Below are 22,200 nucleotides of genomic sequence, written 5' to 3' on the forward strand. Positions count from 1 at the left end.
TGGTTTGGTTTGGTTTTAGGTATCAGGGATTGAACTCAGGGGCACTTTTCCACCGTGCCACATCCCCAGCCACTTTTATTTTTTATTTTTCAGACAGGGTCTTGCTGAATTGCTTTGAGCTTTGGTAAGTTGATGAGGCTGGTCTTGAACTTGCAATCCTCCTGCCTTGGCTTCCTGGGTTGCTGGTATTACAGGTGTATGTCACCTGTACACCATGTAAAATAAACTACATTAATTTTAATGAGATAATGCAATTGCAGGACAGGAAGCTCAGGTTGGACAGAAAGGTCTAGAAGGTGAGGTCGTCCTGCAGTTTCAGCATAATGCTGAACACCGACCTTCATGCTCTCTTATCTAAGCAACAAATTAACAAAAATGTAAAACACAAGCCTAGAAAATGAATAAATCACTTAATAGAGGTCCTTGTTTTCAGTGTAACACAGTGTGAGGGAAGGTGGTACCCCCAATCTTAGTGTCCATTTCACTTCCTGTGACAATTCAGTACTTTGCTGAAATGTCTGCAAAATCGTGGGTGAGGAAGGCTGATATGGTCAAGGGCATGAGTTCAGTCTCAAAAGAAGACTGTTTTGTTTAAGGGCACATTTGTTATGCTCCCAAGTTGCAGGGACCTTTGCTCCAATGGATATTCTGAGCCATAAAGTCCTATCAGAGCAAACTTCATGGAAGTCAAGAACAGCTTAAGTAAGTATCTACACTTGCCCTGGGCCCCTTCTACAGCTACCAACTTTTCAAATCACTTGGTAAATTGGGGAAAGTAGAATATATATATCTCAGGATGTCTTGCTTCTTTCTCTAACAAAGCCTGTCCAACACGGTACTTTTTTTTCTTAAGCAATTTGCTGCTCCATGTCCTATAGATATAATGTGTTTAATGGAATAAATCAGCATGATACCTGTTTTAGTCAGCCTTTTCACCACTGTCACCAAAAGACCTAAGGAGAACAATTAGAGGAGGAAAAGTTTATTTTGGGGCTCACAGTTTTAAAGGTTCAGTCCATTCCTCTGGGCCTGTGTAGTGGAGGAAAGCTGTTTAAGACAATCAGGAGGCAGAGAGAGAGAGAGCTGTAGCTCAGCTCACAAAACCCCAAAGGCATGACCCCAGTGACTCACCTCCTCCAGCCACACCCTACCAGTCTGCAGGTACCACCCAGTTAATCCCTGTCAGAGGATTAATATGCAGATTAGATTGAGGGTCTCATAAACCAATCATTTCTCCTCTAATCCTTCTAGAATTGTCTCACATGTGAGCTTTTGGGAAACACCTCATATCTAAACCATAACAATGCCCACACGCTTGTGAGGTATTCTTGAGCACTAGACTGTGACAGACTTGGGAGTCTGACAACCCAGAGTTGACACCCCCAGGACAGTTTAGGGACCATTTTGTCCTCATTAAGTGAAGGCAAACGACTTCTAGTGTTGTAAGAGGCATTATCACTGAGTTCTTGTTCCCATCACAGTTTTTCCTGATCTGCCAGAAATCATCACATATGCAACTTTTGCTATTTTATGGTGGCATCTTTGTGGTTCAGGAGGATTTGGATTATATGTTGGTAGCAATGAGGGTAATGCCAATATGTTCATTTGGTTTTTAAAACACAGTAGTTCTGAATTCATAGATCAGGATCCAGTTGAGCATTCTGCAAGATGGAGTAAAAAAAAAAATTGTTGTGTACTTATTCCAACTAGATATTTGTGAATTTTGGTCTTACCATGGGATGAGGAGAACATCAATAAAAATGTATTTGGGTTAAAGATAAAGGGAAAATAATAGTATGGTTGTCACCATTACCTGGTGTAGGTATTTACTGAATTAATGTATTGGACCTTTGTGAAGATTAAAGATAATGGATGAGAAGGAGATTTTAAAACATCCGTTTCCTCTCCCACCATAGTGGTGTACTTCTTTTAAGGGCAAGTATCATATCTCATCTACCTTTGTTCTGCCAAACTTGACTGGCATATAGATTGGCCACAGAAAAGAAAAATCAAGAAATTTATATTGAGTTAAATTGAAGAAACTTTTATAATTTATATTGCACGATTCTTTCAGCACTAGAGAGTAGTAGTCAGGGTATTAGAACAATCGAAAATAGATGAGCTTGAGAGATACTCATGCTATAAATTGACATCTTGTCTAGAACAAGGAAAAGGACATGTTAGTAGGAAAACCATGTGTATTAGAATCAGAGAGACCTCGGATTTTAATTGTTGTGCTGGTTGTTGTTATTTTAATGGGCAGCAGGAGAGGTTCATGTTCTGCATACCCAATACAGGTATGAATTTCAGCAACAATATTCCAGATCGCATAAGGCTGTCCAGGCTGTGAAGGATTTTATACATCATTGAATACAGAATTTTTTCTTTACACTGAACAAAATTGAGATCATAAGATTTTAGCTACTTAATGGAAAAATTCAAATTCAATTTATGTCTAAGATCATACAGCTAGAAAGGGGCTAATATATACTAGCTCCATGACTTTGAAGCATCAACTAATCCACCCAAATCTTAGTTTTTTCATTTGCTGGGTTTTTGCAGGATGATGAACATTAAGTGTCCAAAAAGGTGCCTGGCATAGCAGATGGCAGCTTATCGGTAAGGTTATTGATTATAAACTACTGGACAAGAGTTTTTCTCTAGTCCATTGGAGTTATCATGATTTAAAGATTTTCTGCTTTATAAACATCAGGTGGCATGTTCATAAACTTTCTTTGTAGCATTTTTTTTTTTTTTGGTATGATACTAGGGATTGAACCCAGGACCTTGTGCTTGCTAGGCCAGCAGTCTACCAACTGAGCTACATCCCTAGCTCCCTTGTAGCATTTTTAAAACCAGCCTTTTTAAAGAACTCTTCTCTTCTCTTGAAATTCTTCTTTCTAATCTGATAATAACATCAAAGATAACATCCCTTTTATTCAACTTTCCCTCTCCTACAGGGAGTTTCCACATGCACTCAGCAGTTTCCTGTACTTTCCTGCCTGAGCGTGTTCTCTGGGAGAGTGCTTTCCTTCACTAGAAGGGAAGTTCTGGAGAATTTAAAGTCCCAGGAATGACTCTCCAGTTACATGGGTCAGGAAGTCGTGGATTAACAAATACTCCAGGTTCCTTGCCTCTTCGTGGGATAATTCTGAGATTGTTCCACTCCCTCCTAGCAGGTCCTTATTGGAATTGTGCCTTTACGCATTCATTAAATGCTCATATTCACTTTTCTCCATTAATAAGCCACTTTTCCCTTCTCCAAGTGCTTATTAAGACCACCTCCCCAAATCCCTCTTTTATCCAAATCCCTGCTTCAGGGTCTTTTGTCAAGAGAACATTCCACCCAGAATACCAATTTGCCTGATTATACTGCTCTGATTCTGCCACTTAAAATCTGCTAGAGAGGATTGGTCTCATCTATAATGAACATTTTATTTGTTTTACTTCAGAAGATAAGTTTAATATCCAAGTTCAGAAGGTATCACACTGTTACTTTATATCGATGCTGCAAAGTTTCAGAAAAGGCACTGATACTCAATTACTTGTTAATAAGAGTTTTTTTTTAATCTTATTTTTTTAAGGGGGGTGGGGTTCTTTTTTTTTTTTTTTTTGTCTTTTTTGGAACTGGGGGTCGAACCCAGGGCTTTGTGAGTGCAAGGCAGACGCTTTGCCATGAGCTACATCCCAGCCCTTGATAAGAGTACTCTGAAAGAAACTGGGAGCCCAAAGATCAGTTATGAACCTTCTGTGCTTTTCAACAATCCAGACGAGAGACAATGGGAACCCGGACCAGGGCTGGACGTGTGGCATAGGAGGCAACAAATATGAAAGAATTCTGAGAACTGAAACTCACAGGATTTAGTAATATTTCCCCCCACTTCTTCATGCTTTGCTCTAAGATCATTGAGGTTTCCTTCGACAGAACTAAGCCTTAGACTTAGGAGATAGAGATTGCTTCAGGTTCTAGAATTATGGAATATTTGCACTGACATGAAGCCAGTATTATTTAGAAGAAAGAGCTGTGACTGATTGGACTTGGCATATGAGAAAGCTGAAAATAAGAGAGGGGGAAATGGAGCTTTCAAAGTCAAGCATCTTAGGTTGGGGTGGGAGTTGGGGCAATGTCTCTGTTCAGGCTCCTGGATCTTTGTTCTGCCCAGAGTTTCTGTCAATAGAGGACAATATAAGCATTGATCTTTGGGAAAGCTTAGATCTTCAGCCTTGATTTTTGTTACATTTGGATTTTATTTACCAGAATATTAATGATATTGTGCATTTCTTTTTGACCCATTATTATTAATTTAAAATTATTTTTACTGACCATGTCTTGAAAGTATTCTACACTGTCTCCCTGGTGATAATATTGCTTTGATCATGTGCATTTTTATTTTTCCATGAGAATGTATTATTATTTTTGAATCTTATTACTACCTAAAAATGAAAGCAGAATAGCTATTCTCCCCATTTTACACATGTGAAGACTAAAGAAAAGAGAGAATGATTTGTTGGAAAAACATTTATGAAAGTTCTGAGAATCTGAAGACTCTTGGGTCTTTCCTTATGAATTAGCCTGTATTACATTGCTTGTCGAGAGCAAGGAGTCTGGAGCTGGATTGCCTGAGCTGGAATTCTAATTCTGCCACTTGCCTTGAACAAATGGCTGAGCCTCTCTCGGACTCAGTTTTCTCATCTGAGGATTAAATAAGAATTAAATACATTAATGAAATTTAAAGCACTCCAAACAGAGCCAGACACTATTATTCTGTCTACAGCTATTAAAAAAGCAGTAAGTGGAAATGTTAACATTGTACAACCTAAATAAGTGTAAATGTAGGGGATTTTAAATATGCCACCTTAAAAGGTGGAATACTTTTCTATAGAGTTGTAGGCTACCTTTACCTTCATCAGTGAGTGGACCGAATAGAAAAAAAATGGTCTCATTGTTTTAAACTTGAAGTAGTAGCTTTATGCCAAGCTCTCCCGTTAGCATTCAGAGAGTCCTTGCATTAAAAGCACTGGCCTGACAAATTGCTGTTGGTTTTCCAAGTGATTCAGCTCACCCGTTTCCCCCAGTGCTGAGAAAGCCACCATTCCCAGTCACTGACCCAGTATTTCAGGAAGACGGGGTACTTCACCATTACTTTCAGGAACTAGATGGCTGTATTTAAATCTGCTAGCACAAATTCATGGGTGACATATGTGTCTCTGTCTACTTCTTTCTCTTTCTTGAATACAGAGCAGGTAGTTAAGATTGGAAGTTGAAAAATTATAACTGTGAAATTTATGGTGTAAATTTTAATACATGTATTAGCATTTCAGGTGTATTTTATGGATGAAAACGTAGAGCTGAGCAGATAGAAACTAAATTATAGTTTGTGATTTACAGAAAAATATGAAGCGTTTTTTTTTTTTTTTTTTGTAATAGGGAATGAACACAGGGGCATTTCACCACTGAATCATATCTCTGGCCCTTTTTGTTTTTTTATTTTGAGAAAATGTCTTGCTAAGTTGCTTAGAGCCTTGCTAAATTGCTGAGGCTGGCTTTGAACTTGTGATCCTCCTGCCTCAGCCTTCTTAGCTGCTGGGATTAGGCTGCACCACTGTGTCCAGCTGAAGTATTCTTAATGTAAATATATTTTTGACCTTAGGGGCTCTTTGGTTTACATTGTGTTGATAAACGTATGAATCTTACAATTTGTCATAAAATATACAGAATATTTTAAGAAATTTGCCTTTTGAGTGTTGTAGACATTTCTTTGTATTGATTCAAATGATTTCATTATGTTGGAGAAAGGACTTGCTTTATTTTTATAGACCCATTAATTTTATGAAGGTTAGGGATTTGGATGTTTTGTAGAGTCATACCTTTTATTAAACTGGCTTGATGTTATTCTGCTGTGTTTTCCTTCCTTCAATATCATGGTGAAATCCTTCTGCTTTAAGTTCTGTAACTGCTATTTATATTCCTAATGGAAGATAAGGCCTTGGAGGCTTCTAGAGTTTCTCTTACTGCAATTGTCTACTATTAAAAGGTTGTTGGTCCCCTGAGATGGAACAACACCCAGACTTGTTACACATTGTAGTTTAATATCCATCTCATAAGAATTGCTGGAGGTCGATCTTTAATTTGTCAGTGTCTTTCACTTGAGGCATTGGTTTGTGAGAAATCTGTATCATTTTTGGTAATTCCCACCTATACAATAATGGCAAATCAATATCAGTTGATGTGTTATATTTCTATCTGTTTATAAACTTAATATAGTACAAAATTGGTCATAAGAAGACTTGAGGTTTAATTTGAGTTGCCTTCAGCTTGCTTTGGCAATGTCACCTCCCTGTGCCTTGGTGTCTTTGTCTATGAAATGAAGAGGGAAAGACGGGGCCAGCTCTGAGCATCTTAAAGCTGCTTTTCTCTTTCTCTTTCTGAGCTTCTCCATGGTGGACCTGGACTAGCTTTGGAAGACTCAGAATGTGATGAGGTTGGTTGAAGTTAGAAAAAAAAGATACAAGGAAATTCCTTAGGTCAATTGGGGACTGGCTAAATTAAACAGTACAGAGGGGAAAGTTCAAGTAGGGACTGCTCAAAGCTCCTACATGTAGGCCCCAAAGGCTTGCATCATTAGGTGAAGTTCATTGCTATGCCATTGACAGAGCTGTGGTGGTGGGAAAGAGGGAGCAAATTCTCTGAAAGAGGAGTGCAGAGAAAAATTACTGTTAGCAGCCATTGTTCAGAGTCAGGTGTTACAAAAAAATGGCTCTGGATGACAGGATAGACAGGGTCAAGAGAACCAGGATCTAGCCACAAGGGGTGGCTCAGAGCAGCATGGGATAGAAGCACAGGAAATGCCACAGCTGAGAATCTAGAGGGCTGTTGAAAGTTCAGCCCTGGGATACAGACACTGGGTCTGTTGGTAGAAAAATATTAATGCTAAATTCTGCCAGCTGTAGGTGACGTGTATTTAAGAGTAAGCATGTCTCCGGAGGGATTATGGATAAAGACAGGGAGGACAGACCTGAGCTGCTATTGCTCCTTCTGCAAGACCTTATTAGTGCTTTTCAAAAATTTCCACTACGCAAAAAGAGAATCAGAAAGAAGATGCAGCAGGAGGAGAAATACTCAGAGAAGAAAATTTTGAAAACTGAAAGGATCTGTTTTAGCTAGAACGGGAAAGATGTTTCCTTGGTTACAGATCTTTATATGTGGTAGAATTAAGGTGAAAACATTTTAAGGAAAATTTCTTGATTGCCAGGGATATCAGAGTTTTTCAACAAATATTTCATTGAATAGAAATGGTGACGGCACCTGCTACGTGCAAAGCTTTGAACTGAGTGCTCTGGGGGGATATGAAAAATTATACTGCATCATTCCTGTCCCTGAGGAGCCCGTTCTTAAGTTTAAGAGGCAAAGCAGCAGATTCAATGGTAACACAAGACTTAAAGGTCCATACATAATGCTGTGGTATGAGAAGGACTCTCTCCCCTCCCGAGTTCTGGGCCAATGGAGAAATGTGCCCAGCAGCAATCACCTAGGGCAATGGCTAGCCTTTCCTCTTTGGGCATAAAGGCTACATTGAAATACATGCAGCTGGGTAGAGATCTCAGTGGGATGTTTGACCCTGAAATCAGAATTAGACTTATACTCTTAGCCCCACAGTGCCTTTGCCCTCAGGGAACAGGGAGAGGCCGGTCTTTGTGGAAGAGGGAGGTTCCAAGAAGGGAAGGACAGCTGAGCCCATTGCAAGGTTAGTCCTCCCTATGTTATCCTGAGATGAAGCGAAGAGGCATTTTTTCCTAATAATAATAATAAAAAAAATAACAGCATAAGAAAGGAAGAAAAGACCCAGAAAGTGTCAGACAGAGGGGTTTGAGTCTTTTTTTTTTTTTTTAGTGATGATAAGGTGGCACAGAAAAGATCCTGCTGGTGGGGATGATGTGGGCAAAGCATTGAGAATATGAGAAAGAATGTGGGCACTGCAGTGGGGTAACGAGAATGGACACTGGAAGAAAGAGTTGAGGTAGGGTGAACTGAGAAGTGGGTGCTACTGAGGGGAGGAAAAGGAAAGGAGGAGAAAAGGAGGAATGCTGAGCTCATGGGCAAGATCTGAGTTCTCATTCGCCGTTGGTACCTTAGTGTGTCGCTAACCTCTCTAGGTCTACCTCAGTTTCCTCAGTTGCATGAGAGAGTTTAGACAGCTAGGCTTCTCTATTTTTGTAGAGCGTGGCCAGTTCTGTTGGGAGGAGCAGGTAAAACCAGAAAGGTGAAAAAAAAAAATAACAGAGCGATGTGCAGCGTTGTTCTCAGATGCCTGAGAACAATATGGGGATGAGGAGGCTGTCAGTGATCAGCAGAGGTTTCTGGGAACAAGGCTGTGTTATTTCCTTGAGTGCTGGTGGCATTTGTCATGGGACCAACCTTCATAGCCTTAGCATGCTCCACAGACAGAGTGGGGAGCACAAGGAAGCTCATCTAGAACCCGCTTGGCCTTCAGTGCTCAGATCCAGGTAAGGAGCCTGCAGGGTCAAGCATGGCCTGTACTCCGGCGACACAGCAGAGAACTCATAGGAAGAGCAGAGGGGCAGCCTTGTTTAGTACTTCACCTTCCGCAGGCGACCCATTCTAGAACAGATTGGTCTTTAGAGGAGGAGAAGAGAATTTTTTTTGCACCTTGAGGTTATTCACTGGGACTCTCTTGGCCTTTACAAATTCATAAATCTACTAATACTTTGGGACAAAGCATAGTCAAGGTAGTAACTGACCTTCAATATCTTTCTGTATTCCCCTGAATGTTCAGTCTTTCATTATTTTTAGTGCACATTGGTGAGGTTTATTATGTATTTTAAAGAAGCAGTATTTTATCTAAGCTTAAAAAAATGGATATATATTCCAGAAGGCTCTCATCCTAAAGAAGGGAATCTGGGGGCTTTGTGGAGAGGAGCCAATCTGTAAAGTAGTTATTTTCAAATATGATACACTTAATACTGTGTGCACAGTTGACAGACTTTTAATAATGAACTGATGCCTAATTTAGCTCAGTCACAAACAAATAACAATGCCTTATTAATATGGAGCACCGAGTGCTGAGCTGGTCTCGGTTTAAAATCCGTTCATTCATTTACTCATTATCAAATATTTATGAGCTTTATTGAGCTAGACTAAGTCCTGTGTTGAGAGCTAAGGACATAATGGTGAGCAAAACAGCTGGAATTTCTGCCTTTTGGGAGCTGGTTTAGGATAAGGTAGAGGTGACAGGGAGACAAATGTGAGTAAATATTCCAAATATCTAATTACAATCCATGAGACTTGCTTTACAGGAAAAATACGAGCTGCTTCAGTGATTTCTAATCAAACCAACAATCCATTTCCAAGGCATGGGAATGCAGATCTCTCTGTCCTCTGTGCTCTAGCCTCATGGAGTCTAGATCAAAACATGCATTTGTAATCCTTGGTTGTTTTCCAGAATATTCTGTTTTATCTCTCCCTCTTCGGCCCTATGAACTCCTTCATCCCTGCTGGTCCAGCTCTAATGTTGGTTTCTTGTTAGCCAGTTTGAGATAATCTCATTGAGCCTGGGCTGAGGACGGCCCTCCGCCTTGCCTCAGTTAACCCCCAACTCCTCCTCTCAAAACGGCATGGCCTCAGTTTAAGACCTGGCTCTGTGCTTACCTCACTCTGCTCTGTGCTTACCTCACTCTGCTCCCTTCAAACAGCCATGTTTCCTCTATCTATACATAGTTAACCCGAAAGCTGTGTCAGTTTATTGAGGCACACACCAAGAGTGAGTGGTGAAGTTGTCATCTACTTACACTTGGAATTAGCCACGTCAGAGTCCTGCTCTTCGGCCCCCAGGTTGTGCTATGAGACTTCACCAAGAGCTCTGGGAGGCGGTCTCCTAGGCTCCCAAGCTTGGGCATACCCCAAAGGGTCATTTCAGTTCTGGTCTGTGATGAATTCTCATTCTGAAACCCTGTACTGAAACTGGGTTTGCAATTATAAAGTGCTTAATGAATGTTTGCAGAACCTGAAGGAAAAAAGAAAAAAAAATATATAAATGGCTGAACAATGACTAGAGGAGGAAAAATAATCACATTCTAGAAAAGCCTGGTAAGTGGCCAGAAGTTCTGTTGTCCTCAGGGGAAGGGCCTTCAGCACCCCAACACAGGTTAAGGGGACTACCTGAAAGTCCACAAGTATTTGGAGGGGTCACCCAGGCCATGGACAGATTCCAGCAGGCTGATGCAGACCTGAGGTCCCTTCTCATAGGCTAGAGACATCTGTCCTCTGCTAAGAGACTGAGCTTGGCACAAGGATCCTTCTCACTATTAGGGTAGGGCCAGGGAAATGTGTCACTTGGGATCTTCACCAACAAAAATAGACATCATTCCATGAGGCCAAGTTTTAGTTTTGGGGAGGAGAGCTCTAAGATCTCTTGAAGCAGGAAATGACTTCTTGAGGCATGGGGTGGGGAAAGGGAAGGGGCAGGATTTTAGAAGTAGACTGTAAAATGTTCTCCTGCAGTCAAGCTCCAGCTCTGGAACGTAGGGTCTATTTCTTTTGAGAGCTTCATCTACAGCTTAGCTTCCTGCTCCTGTAATTTCAGCTATCCCTGTCAGGGAGTAAACATGCCAACAGGGTTCCACCAGACGATAGCTATATAGAAACAGATGGGAAACCTTTCTGCAAGCAGTACCCTTTTATTGTTTTAAAGAGTGTCTCTGACTAGCACTGTCACTACCTCATCATTGCAGCACGACTGAGCCCCAGCCATGCACCCTGCCCTTTCTGTAGCCTCTCAGCTGCTTCTTCCACATCACTGACTGCTGAACCATCCTCTCTTAGCAAGCTCGCAGGCTGATGCTGCATTGCAGCAGAACGTGGGAGTACTGCGAGTTCACGTCATCTCTCTAGCCACTCACATGGGTGTGCCGTGCAGGGCCTGTCTGGATTTCAGGGGACTCTGTGCACAGGTACAGTGGAACTAGGAGCTCTCTCTATGATGGATGCAGAGCCGAGCTACAATGGATTGAGGTTTGGAGACTGCACAGCGTGACAGGAAACAGGATCATTTTTGTTTACAGTCCAAGGTTAGAAAGGAGCAGCAGATCAGAAATGGAGTGTTAGCTCGTTCGTTGTGCTTGGTTGTGAATTTAGCCAAAGGTTGCATTCTGGATTGTTCCCAGGATGGTGTGAGATTCTGGGGAAGGCTAGAAACAGTCACTTCTGCCTCTGGGTAGATTGAACTCTGAACCCTGATGCTGGACAAGCTAGTACAAATTAGTCAGCATTACTGGGTACCTACTATGCATAGTGTTGTTCTGAACCTTGCTGGCAAGAGGCAGGAAAATAAAAATTGGTCCCCATGGCTTACATTTGAGGAGAAAATGGGATAAGTTTTAATGAAATTTGTGAGTGTTCAATACTCAGCATGGATTACGTGAAATAGAAAAGAGGAGGAAGAGAGCATGAAGAGGGCTCCATGGAGGAGGTGGGCTTTGAACTGAACCTGAGGGGATGAGGGCAGACAGCAAGGAGACTGGAGCCGCACCTAGCACCAGACGCACCCTGCAGACTTGGAGTGACAGAGGCTTCCTCCTTGAGGACGTCAGCTCTGGAGGAAGAATTTCACTCCTCCAACCCACTGACTTAGGGACTTTTAGGAAAGGAGGCAGTATTAGCCCAAAGGATGGCCACCAGGATTTCAATAGCCTTTAATGCAATTATTCAGTGCAACTGAATTCAGCCTAAGGACCATGTTACTGAACGTGATCTGTTCAGAGTTGTGGAGAATACGGCGTGAGGAGACCTGCCCCTGTCCGCCAGGGGCACAGACTTCACAGAGACGCTTATGCCCAGGGGATGGTGAGAGGGGCTGGAGCAGGAGCAGGGACAGTTCGATGAAAAGATAAGGGGTGCAGGCCACAGATCTATGAGTCCTGTCCCATAGTCCCTTGTTTCCTTTTGCTTTCTAGTAAATCATTTAATCTCGTGCACTTCTAGTTTGTTTATTTGTAAAATGGATTGACTCTGCCTTTTCTTTTTCTTGATAAGAGAGTTTGAAAAGCCGATGGGATCAGGCATGTGAAAGCATTTTGGTGAGCACACACCAAGGCAGGGAAGTGCATCATTGCCACGCACGAATCACGCAGACCTCAATAGTGCCTATGGCTCATGATTAAAGTGTGCTAACCTCTCACAGTTACTTTCAGTATATGTTTCTACCAGAAGCATTTTGATAGCCTACTTTGAATTCCTGTGGATTTAAAAGGAATAAAGCTCTCCTTTAAAGAGATCCCACCACATTTTTTCATTAATATAGATTGACCCTTACATATAATTGGGTTGACTTTATGTTGTGTTATATGCTGTAGATGCAAGATAAAAGAAAATCATATTTGTGTAATGTGTTTGTCAAGATGCTGGAAAGAAATATGAGAGAAGAAAGAAGGAGGATGATTTTAAAAATACAAAAAGGCACATGAAATAAATTATACACTGATTTAAAAAAAAAGCAGAGGGATACTGGATGGAGGTCAGGAATCCAGAATTCTAGTCCAAGCTTGCTTTGAGCTCTTGTTACTTTCCAAATCTCTTACCTTTTTGGAGTCTCTCTCTCTCTCTCTCTCTCTCTCTCTCTCTCTATATATATATATATATATATATATATATATATATATATATATATATATACTAAGATGACAAATGATAAGCATTAAGATTTTTTTGCCAGCTTAGGAATTCATGATTCTAATCTTAAAGGGAAAGATGACTTAAGGCTATAATAGAGAATATCTAGGCCTTTGGGGTCAGAGACTCTGAATGTCAACAAAAGTTCATCCGGTTTCCTGGGTAAGCTTCCTTTAGCTATCAGCATTCTGATCTCCCCTCTGTTCAGATATAATTACGACTTATTGCGTGTGTCCCAGAGGAGCCATGAGTGCATGTCTGTGAGACAGCCTGAGCTGCTCACATGAAAGGTGGCCCATATAAATACGTGGCTGCACAGTATGTTAAGGAGTTGCTGGGTTTGCATAGATGCTTGCTTCAGAGAGGTTGTCTGGAAAAGGCAGGACAGAAGATGGGGTATTCAGCATTAAATAAGTTATGAAAGAAAGAAAACCAAACAGAGAAGGAAGAGACGGGGTAAAGAAGCAATGCTGGTGAAAATATCATAAATCGTCTTAGAGTTTCATATAGAAAGGAAGGCGAATATGCAGTCCCATCAACCTGTGACATTGCTGGCTTTCTTCTACAAGGATGTTTAAACATTTTAAATGATAGAAATTAATTGTAAAGATCAACATCTTCATCATTGAAGAAATGTTGCTCCCAGACACCTTTTTTGTCTGAGTCTGGCCATTTCATTCTGAAAACTGATCTTTCATTTTCATAAGCCGGTAGCATGTAACCCAGAGCAAAAGGCCTCAGGCAAAGGTGATGGGATGAGAGGGGTTGGTGGTGTCCTCCTGTCTGTAGTGATGGCTTTAAACACTGCTCTCCACTCACTAATTCAGGGCCAGATTCCAAAAGATCTGGAAGAAATGGCTCCTGCCTGTCACACCCATCTCAGGTGCTGTGTGGGATCACAGGCAGAGCGAGAGGAAAGGCACACTGGTATCTCACAGCTCAATCAGCACTAAACTCCAGACCAGTCCCCTCATATGCTCCAATGCGCACAGCTCACACACCCAGCCCACGGATGGCTCACGACAGCTTACCTTAGCTCCAGAGACCCCCAAGTGTGTTCGTGCTCCTTTGCAGTTTCAAAGTCTAATCTCTCTCTCTCTCTTCCTCTCTCTAATCTATCCATCTACCTACCTACCTATCTACTATCTATCCTCTTTCCTTTTTGTTTTCACTCATAAATTTATGGGATTTGTTAGTCATTCATCTTTGAATGAGAGAAGAGTTCCACTTAATTCACGCCATAAAAACATTCATACATTGCTGGTGGGACTGAAAATATGTGCAGTCACTATGGAAAGCAATATGGAGATTCCTTAGAAAACTTGGAATGCAACCACCATTTGACCCAGCTATTCCACTCCTTGGTTTATACCTAAAGGACTTAAAATCAGCATACTAAACTTAGGTGTCTTTCAATAGATGAATGGATAAAGAAAATGTGAGATATATATATATATATATTTATATGTATATGTATGTATATATATGTATGTATATGTATATGTATGTATATATACTCAATGGCATATTACTCAGCTATAAAGAAGAGAGAAATTATGGCATTTGCCAGTTAATTGCTGGAGTTGGAGAATAATCATGCTAAATGAAATAAGCCAATCCCCAAAGCCAAAGGCCAAACGTTTTCTCTAATATATGGATGTTAATTCACAGTAAGGTAGGGGGTACTAGAGAAAAACAGTGCTACTTTAGATTAAGTAGAGGGAAGTGAAGGGAGGAGAGAAGAGGGAAGTGGGGATAGGAAAGAGAGTAAAACAAAACAGACATTATTACCTATGTATATATGTGACTGCATGACCAATGTGATTCTATAACATGTACACTCAGAAAAATGAGAAATTATATGCCATCTATGTATGGTATATCAAGGTGCATAAGTTCATTCTACTATCATGCATAACTAACTAAATCAAATAATTAATTAAAAAGTATATAATTAAAAAAATCTTCTGATCTACCTATATATTTCTTGACTAAATCAGCATGGCTAGTTAATAGTCTATTATGTCATCTGGTAATTGTATCTTTCTTCTTCAAGAACTCTGTTTTTAATTTATAAAATGAGAAGATTATGTTAAATTGGGCTCGTACTTTTGCAGCATTCTATAATCTACAACGAATCTCTAGCCCACCCAGCATCTTGAACAGGAATTCCTGGCATTTCCAAGTAACTTCTTTTTCTCACACATGTGATTTATTTTATTTTAATTCATTTTTTTTGGTAATGCTGGGAATAGAACTCAGGGCCTTAAAGTGCCTGCTATTGCATTCCACCCCCATTCCTACATGATTCTATCTGATCAGGGATGTACATATGTGAATGAACATATAGATATTTTAAAAGGAGTCCCAGAAACACCTGACTTTTCTTGACCTTGTGCATCAGAGGAGTGAGCATGGGTTGGGGAAGGCCTTCCTAGTACCTGCTAGCATTTTGATGAATGAAATTGCTTTAACAAGGAACAAAAATTTTATTTTATAGAGAGATTAGAAAAAATTGAAGAGGGCTGGGGCTGTGGCTCAGCAGTAGAGCGCTCACCTAGCACGTGTGAGGTGCTGGGTTTGATCCTTAGCACCACATAAAATAAATAAAACAGTGGAAATTTACTTGCACTCTCGAAGCGGGAAGAGGACAGAGCTCCATGGATTGCTCTGAAACATGTACATGCATTCATCTTTGGCATGCAAAGTCATCTGGAGCTTTGAAACCCAATGATGCAAGACATGCTTCTGTTTATTGGGTATGAATGATTTATTGTGTATCTAAACTCCAAACCTTTAATATGCTTGTCAGGATGTGTCTGGTTTGGGAAATTATAAGGACATGAACTGTGGGAAAATGAAGAACAGTTTTGCTGATTCCTTTTCTTTCCTTCAGAAATTGACTCTTCTTCAGACATTAGAAGTGGATTCAAAATTACATCTGTTTCTGTATATCCTTGTTATTAGTAGAAAATTGCTTATTGCTTTATTCACATTAGGAAAACATTGAACAAATATTTAAGGAAGATTTGTCCGAAAGGGGTTCAAGATCTCCACAGTGTCCAGTTTGCTTCTGCCTTCCATGCCGGTTAAGTCACGGTTGACAGTGACAGAGCCATCTCGATGCACAGGCCTCACAAGTGGAAATGCTAAGGCCCAGGATCCTCAGTCTCTCCATTCCTTGATCAGCATTATCCTGTCTTAGCTGCTACCTCTTCAGATAACATTTCGTTTTGGCTGGACTCTGCTACCTTTCTTTGACAGGTTTTAGAACATTCTAAGAGTCCAAATAGTTGCGCTACCAGCTTAATTTGTCTTTAAAGAGTTATTGTTGGTGTCTCCCTTTCCCTCAGCAGATACGTTCTGTGCTGGCTCAGCAGAGGACACCCTGGGGAACAAAGGTGGATATAAGCAAAGCCTTTCATCTCAGGATGTATTTGTCAGCTTTGCGTCACTGTGACCAAGAGAACAGACAAGAGCGATTTAGAGGAAGAGAAATTTATTTTGGCTCATGGTTTCAGAAGTTCATTCCATGGTCAGCTGACTCCATAGCTCTGGCCCAATATGAGAAAGAACATCGTGGCAAAACGGTACGGCAGAGGAAAGCAGCTCAGGATGTGGCAGCCTGGAGGCAGAGAGAGTTCTGCTCACCAGGGATAAAACATAACCCCCAAAGGCATGTCCTTCATAATCTACCTCCTCCAGACACAGTGTACCTGCTTACAGTTACCACCCAGATGATCCATTCTATTGAATTAATGCACCAATTAGGTCACAGTTTTCATAATTTAATCATCTCACCTCTGCATATTTTTTTTCAATGTCCCACAGATGAGCTTTTGGGGGACACCACATATCTAAACTATAAGAGGTATGCTCATTAGTTTCTCAAAATGATAAGGTAAAAGATTTGTCTTAGCTTTGCATGCTTTCATGAGGTCCTGAGGATGTGTTTCTGAGTTAATATTCATTTCAAATATAGAGTGAATTCTACTTAGGGCTAGTATCTGTGCCAGGTGCTTCAGGAGTTCCTGAGGAAAATGAGGTATTTGTTTTAAAGCAAAAATAATATTGCTCTTCTAGAGCAATTCCAGGCATAACTGAAGATTAGGATCGGGAAGAGGGTATATTTTATTGGGTGTGGGAGGCTCTACCGCATTATGAGTGTGTGGCTAAAGGGGCAATGGAAACAGCACTCAATATAAAGCATGATGCTCCAGCTGGCTTTCGAGGTGGGAGAACTTCCATTGTTTTTCAGGAAAAACAGCCAGCAGTGGAGGCCTCATCAGCAGGTGACATTTGCACTTGAGCCGTTTGTACAAATTTGTTGGGATTTGGACTGTGGAGATGAACAGGGAAGCCACAGTAAGTAGAGGAAAAGAAATAAAAGATGAGGCAGAAAGACGTGGAGCATGTTTGGAATGCTGACTGGCTGAGATTGGCCGAAGCACAGAGCCAAAGGAAGGGGATGGCTGGACATAGGGCTAAAATCACTGGTTTGGGCCACAGCACAATGTGGCTTGGATCTGAGGAACTGGAAATTAATTCAGTAGTTAATGAGAGTTATTAAAAGCTTTTGTGCATGGAATTGATAGGATTAGAATTTCACAGTAGGATTAATTTTGAAAGAGTGTATAAGATATAGAGGAGGTGGAGAAATAAGGAAGAAAGAGATTAGCTGAAAGGTCATTACAGGTTTTCATTTCACGTCAAAGGTAATGGATGAGGCAATAGGTGTGCAACTGCACAGGTGAGGATGGATTTAGAGGCCATTTCCCCAAGTGGCATGTTGAGGAGTTTTCAATTGACCATTAGGGACAAAGTGGGAAACAACAACAAAAATAATTCCAAGCAATTCAAACCAGGCTGACTGGAGTGGAGGTTGAAGGTAGCAATATTGTTTATGGAGTACTGGTTTCTGCTTGGAGACTTCCTTCCCAATCCTATTGTGCTTATTAATTGGAAAGATTTTTTCTCTTCTTCATTCTCATGTATTTTGTTAATAATTCTATTAGAGCATGTATCATGCATTTCAAACTGCACTGTATTTATTTAATGGTAATTTTGATTGTAAGTCTCCATGAAGGCATCCCCAGACTTTTGACAAAGTACTTTACATGCAGCAGATCTGCTATCCAACACTTAACTTTTTCAGGAGATTGTCAGAAGGTGGTAGTTGAGTAAAGCTGAGAGATTTCAGTTCAATAGTTTTCAATAGTTTTTGGTTAAGTACCAGTTATGTTATGTGAAGATTTAGAGAAGGAATAAACATGACTAGACTCTTAATAAGCATTGGTATATAGACACATAAACAAGTAATTGCTCTACCATGGGAAGGTATCACGAAGGATGGGGGGCTTTGGGAACACAGAGGAGGGAAACGCAAGTACACATGGAGGGAAGGGGAGGCTGAGGCTGGGGGGGGCTTCTTAGGGAAGCCACTAGCTCTGGATGTGAACTACCATAAGAATAGCTTTATGATGGAAGAGGGGTAAAGAAAGTGAACAATGTTTGTACTGTTCTCTGGGAGAAAGACTTGTGGGAAAGGTTGGGAGAGAGAAAGAGAAAGATCTACCTACCTATCTATCTATTTATCTATTGAGAGATTCATTTTTATTTTTTCGAGGCTAAAACCTCGAGGAAGATGTGTGTGTGTGTGTGTGTGTGTGTGTGTGTGTGTGTGTGTGTGTGTGTTGGCAGGACCATTTGGTCTCATGGTTTCCTATAATCAATTGCTACAAATGTCATTTCCCCGACTACATTTCTAAGTGCCGTTTTACTCTCAATCAGATCTTCTTCCTCCATCCCTACTGAGGTACTTTGGGGTACAGCGAGGGCTCCTCTAAGGACAGGAGATGCAGTTTCTGTTGCAGTTTCCTGGTTGACTTCTGATCTTCCTGGAGAAGGAAAAGGGTAGACAATGTCATGTGGGTTAGATCTTAGCCTTTAGAATAACTGGTGACCACCAACTCTAGAAATAGTCGAGGCATCATTGAAATGGAAAAGGGATTCCTATTCAGGATGCTGAACTGGAAGCAAAAATGGGAATGATTCAGCAAAAGGAAACTGACAAATCTGAGACGTGCTTTGACTTACCTGAAAACTTTGCTGAAGAGGTAGATGTTTTTAGAAATCTTTTACATCTTATGGATTTAAAGTAAAGATATTTTGTTGAAAAGGAAGAGTTCTTAAACAATTTCTGGGAAAGAAGAGAAGAAACAGAACTGAAAAAATTGGGGGCCATAGAAATATTAGTTGATATGTAATTTTTTCCTGAAAAGGCTCAACCCCAGAAATGATATCCCCCTTGCAATTTGGCACATTGAAGCTAACTTAAAATAGTTTGCTCTATAATCAAACTATATTTAATAGTGACAAATGAAACTCTTGTTTATCCTAAAATCACTAATAAAATAGATTACTTAAAAATCTATTTCTATTGGTTTGGTATTAAGATGAAATTGATATTAATTTATTAAAAATGTCATTGAACTGTACAAAGATTGTAGTTTAAATTTTAATTTACTAACAGTGACAAATTTTTAAAAATACTTTATTTTAAAATAGACAAACCTAGTAGTTTCTTTCATTAAAAATATCTGAACTTCCTTCACTGGAGCTTATGTGTCTGAAATTTTTCCCAAAGCATCCATTTCTTTCTTTTTCTTCAGGGGTGGGGAGGTGGGTTGAACTCAGGGGCACTCGACCACTGAGTCACATCCCTAGTCCTATTTTATATGTTATTTAGAGACAGGTTTTCATTGAGTTGCTTAGCACCATGTTTTTGCTGAGGCTGGTTTTGAACTCGAAATCCTGCTGCCTCAGCCTCCTGAGCTGCTGGAATTACAGGCAAGAGCCACCGGCCAACACCCCCCGAACGCATCCATTTCTAATGATCTTTCCCCTTTCAATACATTTTCTTCTTTTTATTGTTAAATATAACATTAATAGAGAAAAGCATATTAAACTTGTACATGCAACTTAACAAACAACTGTCAGGCTGAGATCAGGACAACCAGTGCCTAGGTCAAGAAGCAGTGTGTTGCAATCGCCTTGTTTGTGCTGACCATGTACTTGCTTTGCATGACACTTCCGTGTTTGCATCTGCAAATGATACAGTTTAATTTTTGTCTCTTTTGAGACATTAAACAAGTGAAGTCATATGGAATAGGTTTCTGTATCTTTTGTCATTTTGCTTCATCCTGTATTTTTGAGAATCATTCATATTATTGCAGGCAACTGTAGGTTACTTTCCTTGCTGTATGGTAATCCATAGCACAATTTTCCCGTAACTTTAGCATTCTTCTGCATTTGCATTATCTCCAATTTAGGGTATTATGAAAAATGTTGTCATTAACATCCTCGTTCGGTTGTCCTGGTGCACCTGTGTGTTAAGTTTAAAGATCAAAGTCCTTAGACTTTCATTCATATCACCTAGGAACATATTCAAAATGAAAATTCTCAGATTTCTTTCCAACCTACTCTGGGGCTAGGGCTCAAAAATATGTGCTTTAACTAGTCTTACAAATGATTCTGATGATTATTAAAAAATGAGAGTTTTCTAGAGCACATATCCAAGACCAGAATTAAGTCTTAGGTTATGTGTATCTTCAATTTTGTTAGATAGGGTCAAACTATTAAGTAAATTGGTTATAACAATTTACATTATGACTAGCAGTATATTAAGTCCATAACTTGATTGCATGAAAACTTGGGACCCCGTTGCTGTACACAAGCTTTCAAACATGCTTATAAAAGTTCAAATACATTATTATTTATTCATGGGTACTAATGCATCCTTATTTTTTAATATGAATAAGCAGATACTAGACAGTTATGGCTTTTCCATTCTGGACAAGAATTCATTTCTTTATTTACTTGTACCTACTATTCTATTTTAAATTAGTTAATTAATTTGTAAATAGGTGCTGTATGCAAAATGTGCACACTTCAGAAGTTGCAAAAAATGTGTACGACACAAAGAAACCAAGTCTCCTTCCAATTTTATCTTTCAATCACATATTTCTTCTCTTAAGCTGACCACAATGATAAATTTACCAGCAAGATTTAAAAATAGCTTCTCTGTGTGCTTGTTCTATGTGCCATTTAGGATTAGAGGTTTCTCGTGTCTCCACCCGCAGCCCTATGGCTTACCATTATCATGAAATTTATAAGATGGAATGGCAATTGTTTACATTTCTGTCTCCCTCCTTAAACTGGGAAATAGTTAGATGTGAAGATTGAGTTTCATTATACTCATATCCTTAGTACAAATAGTGCCGGGCACAGCAAAAGCAATCAATAAAAATGTGACACCAGAATGAATTAAACTCATAATTTTCTCTTTTGGCTCTGATGCTCTCTTAACTTTGAAGGTCGGGCTTTCTCAACCTGATTTTTCTTTCCCAGCAAGTCTCCCTTTGGGTAGTTTGTAGAATGGCATCTCATGATGAATGTGGCTCTGCCCAGGTAGATAAATAGCTAATGAGCTTTGTTGGCCTTTAGAGCCCCAGGGGTCTGGAAGGCAAACCTCTTCTCCATCTCTGCTCTCTGCAAGGCTGCAAGGGACACTGCTGCTTTCCAGCTTTGAAAAGGCTTCTAAATAGTCTGGTTTGCAGAATCCATCCATTCTCATTGATTACAGAGCAACAAGACACCCATTTGATTAGTGGAAACGATTAGTTAGGATTTTGTTCCCCTAGCAAAGCCAATGTTTGCTGAATGGGAGTTTCTTTTTTCCTAAATGAAGTTTATTCTCTGGCAAACTTTCAAGTTTGCATGTTCCTGGACATTCTGGGACCCTGTCTGTTTTTATTGGTCTTCCTGTGACTAGATATCCTCCTTTTGAATCTAATCTGTCTTTCTATTAAGGTCCTCATTGAGTTTAGGAAAGGATTTTAGTTTCATTCTCTCCGAATTTCTTGAACATTGAGAAACTGTCTTTTAAAGTCTGTATTTGTCAAAATAATTGCTCAGAATTACAACTAGAAAATTGATTGATCTTTCTTTCTCCGCTGTGAAGGAACTGAAAAAAAATTCTTTTTGTTGTTGTGAACTTGAAAGTGGTTTTTTTTGAGCTACAAGTTCTGATTAAAAGTTACTCCAAGCTTGTGTTGGGTTGATACAGTGAACAAATGGGTTGGGGCTTTTGATTTGTGTTGTCTGTGCAAAGAGAAGTTGCTGCCTGGAATTTTCCTATTTCTTGTGCACAACATCATAAATAACACAAATGAAAACTTTGCCTTTCAAAGTCCTGTGGCATGGCCAGATTCTAATAAAACTCTGTTCTTCAAGCTAAGTTCTGTTGAAATGAGTATTATGACCTTTTTCTTCCTTCAATTTTTCTGAAAGAGTCAGGAAAAATGAGTTTCACTTTTGGCTCTTAAGAAATTGAGTTGTGGGCTGAGGATGTGGCTCAAGCGGTAGAGCGCTCCCCTGACATGCGTGCGGCCTGGGTTCGATCCTCAGCACCACATACAGACAAAGATGTTGTGTCTGCCGATAACTAAAAAATA

Source organism: Ictidomys tridecemlineatus, chromosome 12, assembly GCF_052094955.1.
Source record: "Ictidomys tridecemlineatus isolate mIctTri1 chromosome 12, mIctTri1.hap1, whole genome shotgun sequence".
NCBI classification, from domain to species: domain Eukaryota; kingdom Metazoa; phylum Chordata; class Mammalia; order Rodentia; family Sciuridae; genus Ictidomys; species Ictidomys tridecemlineatus.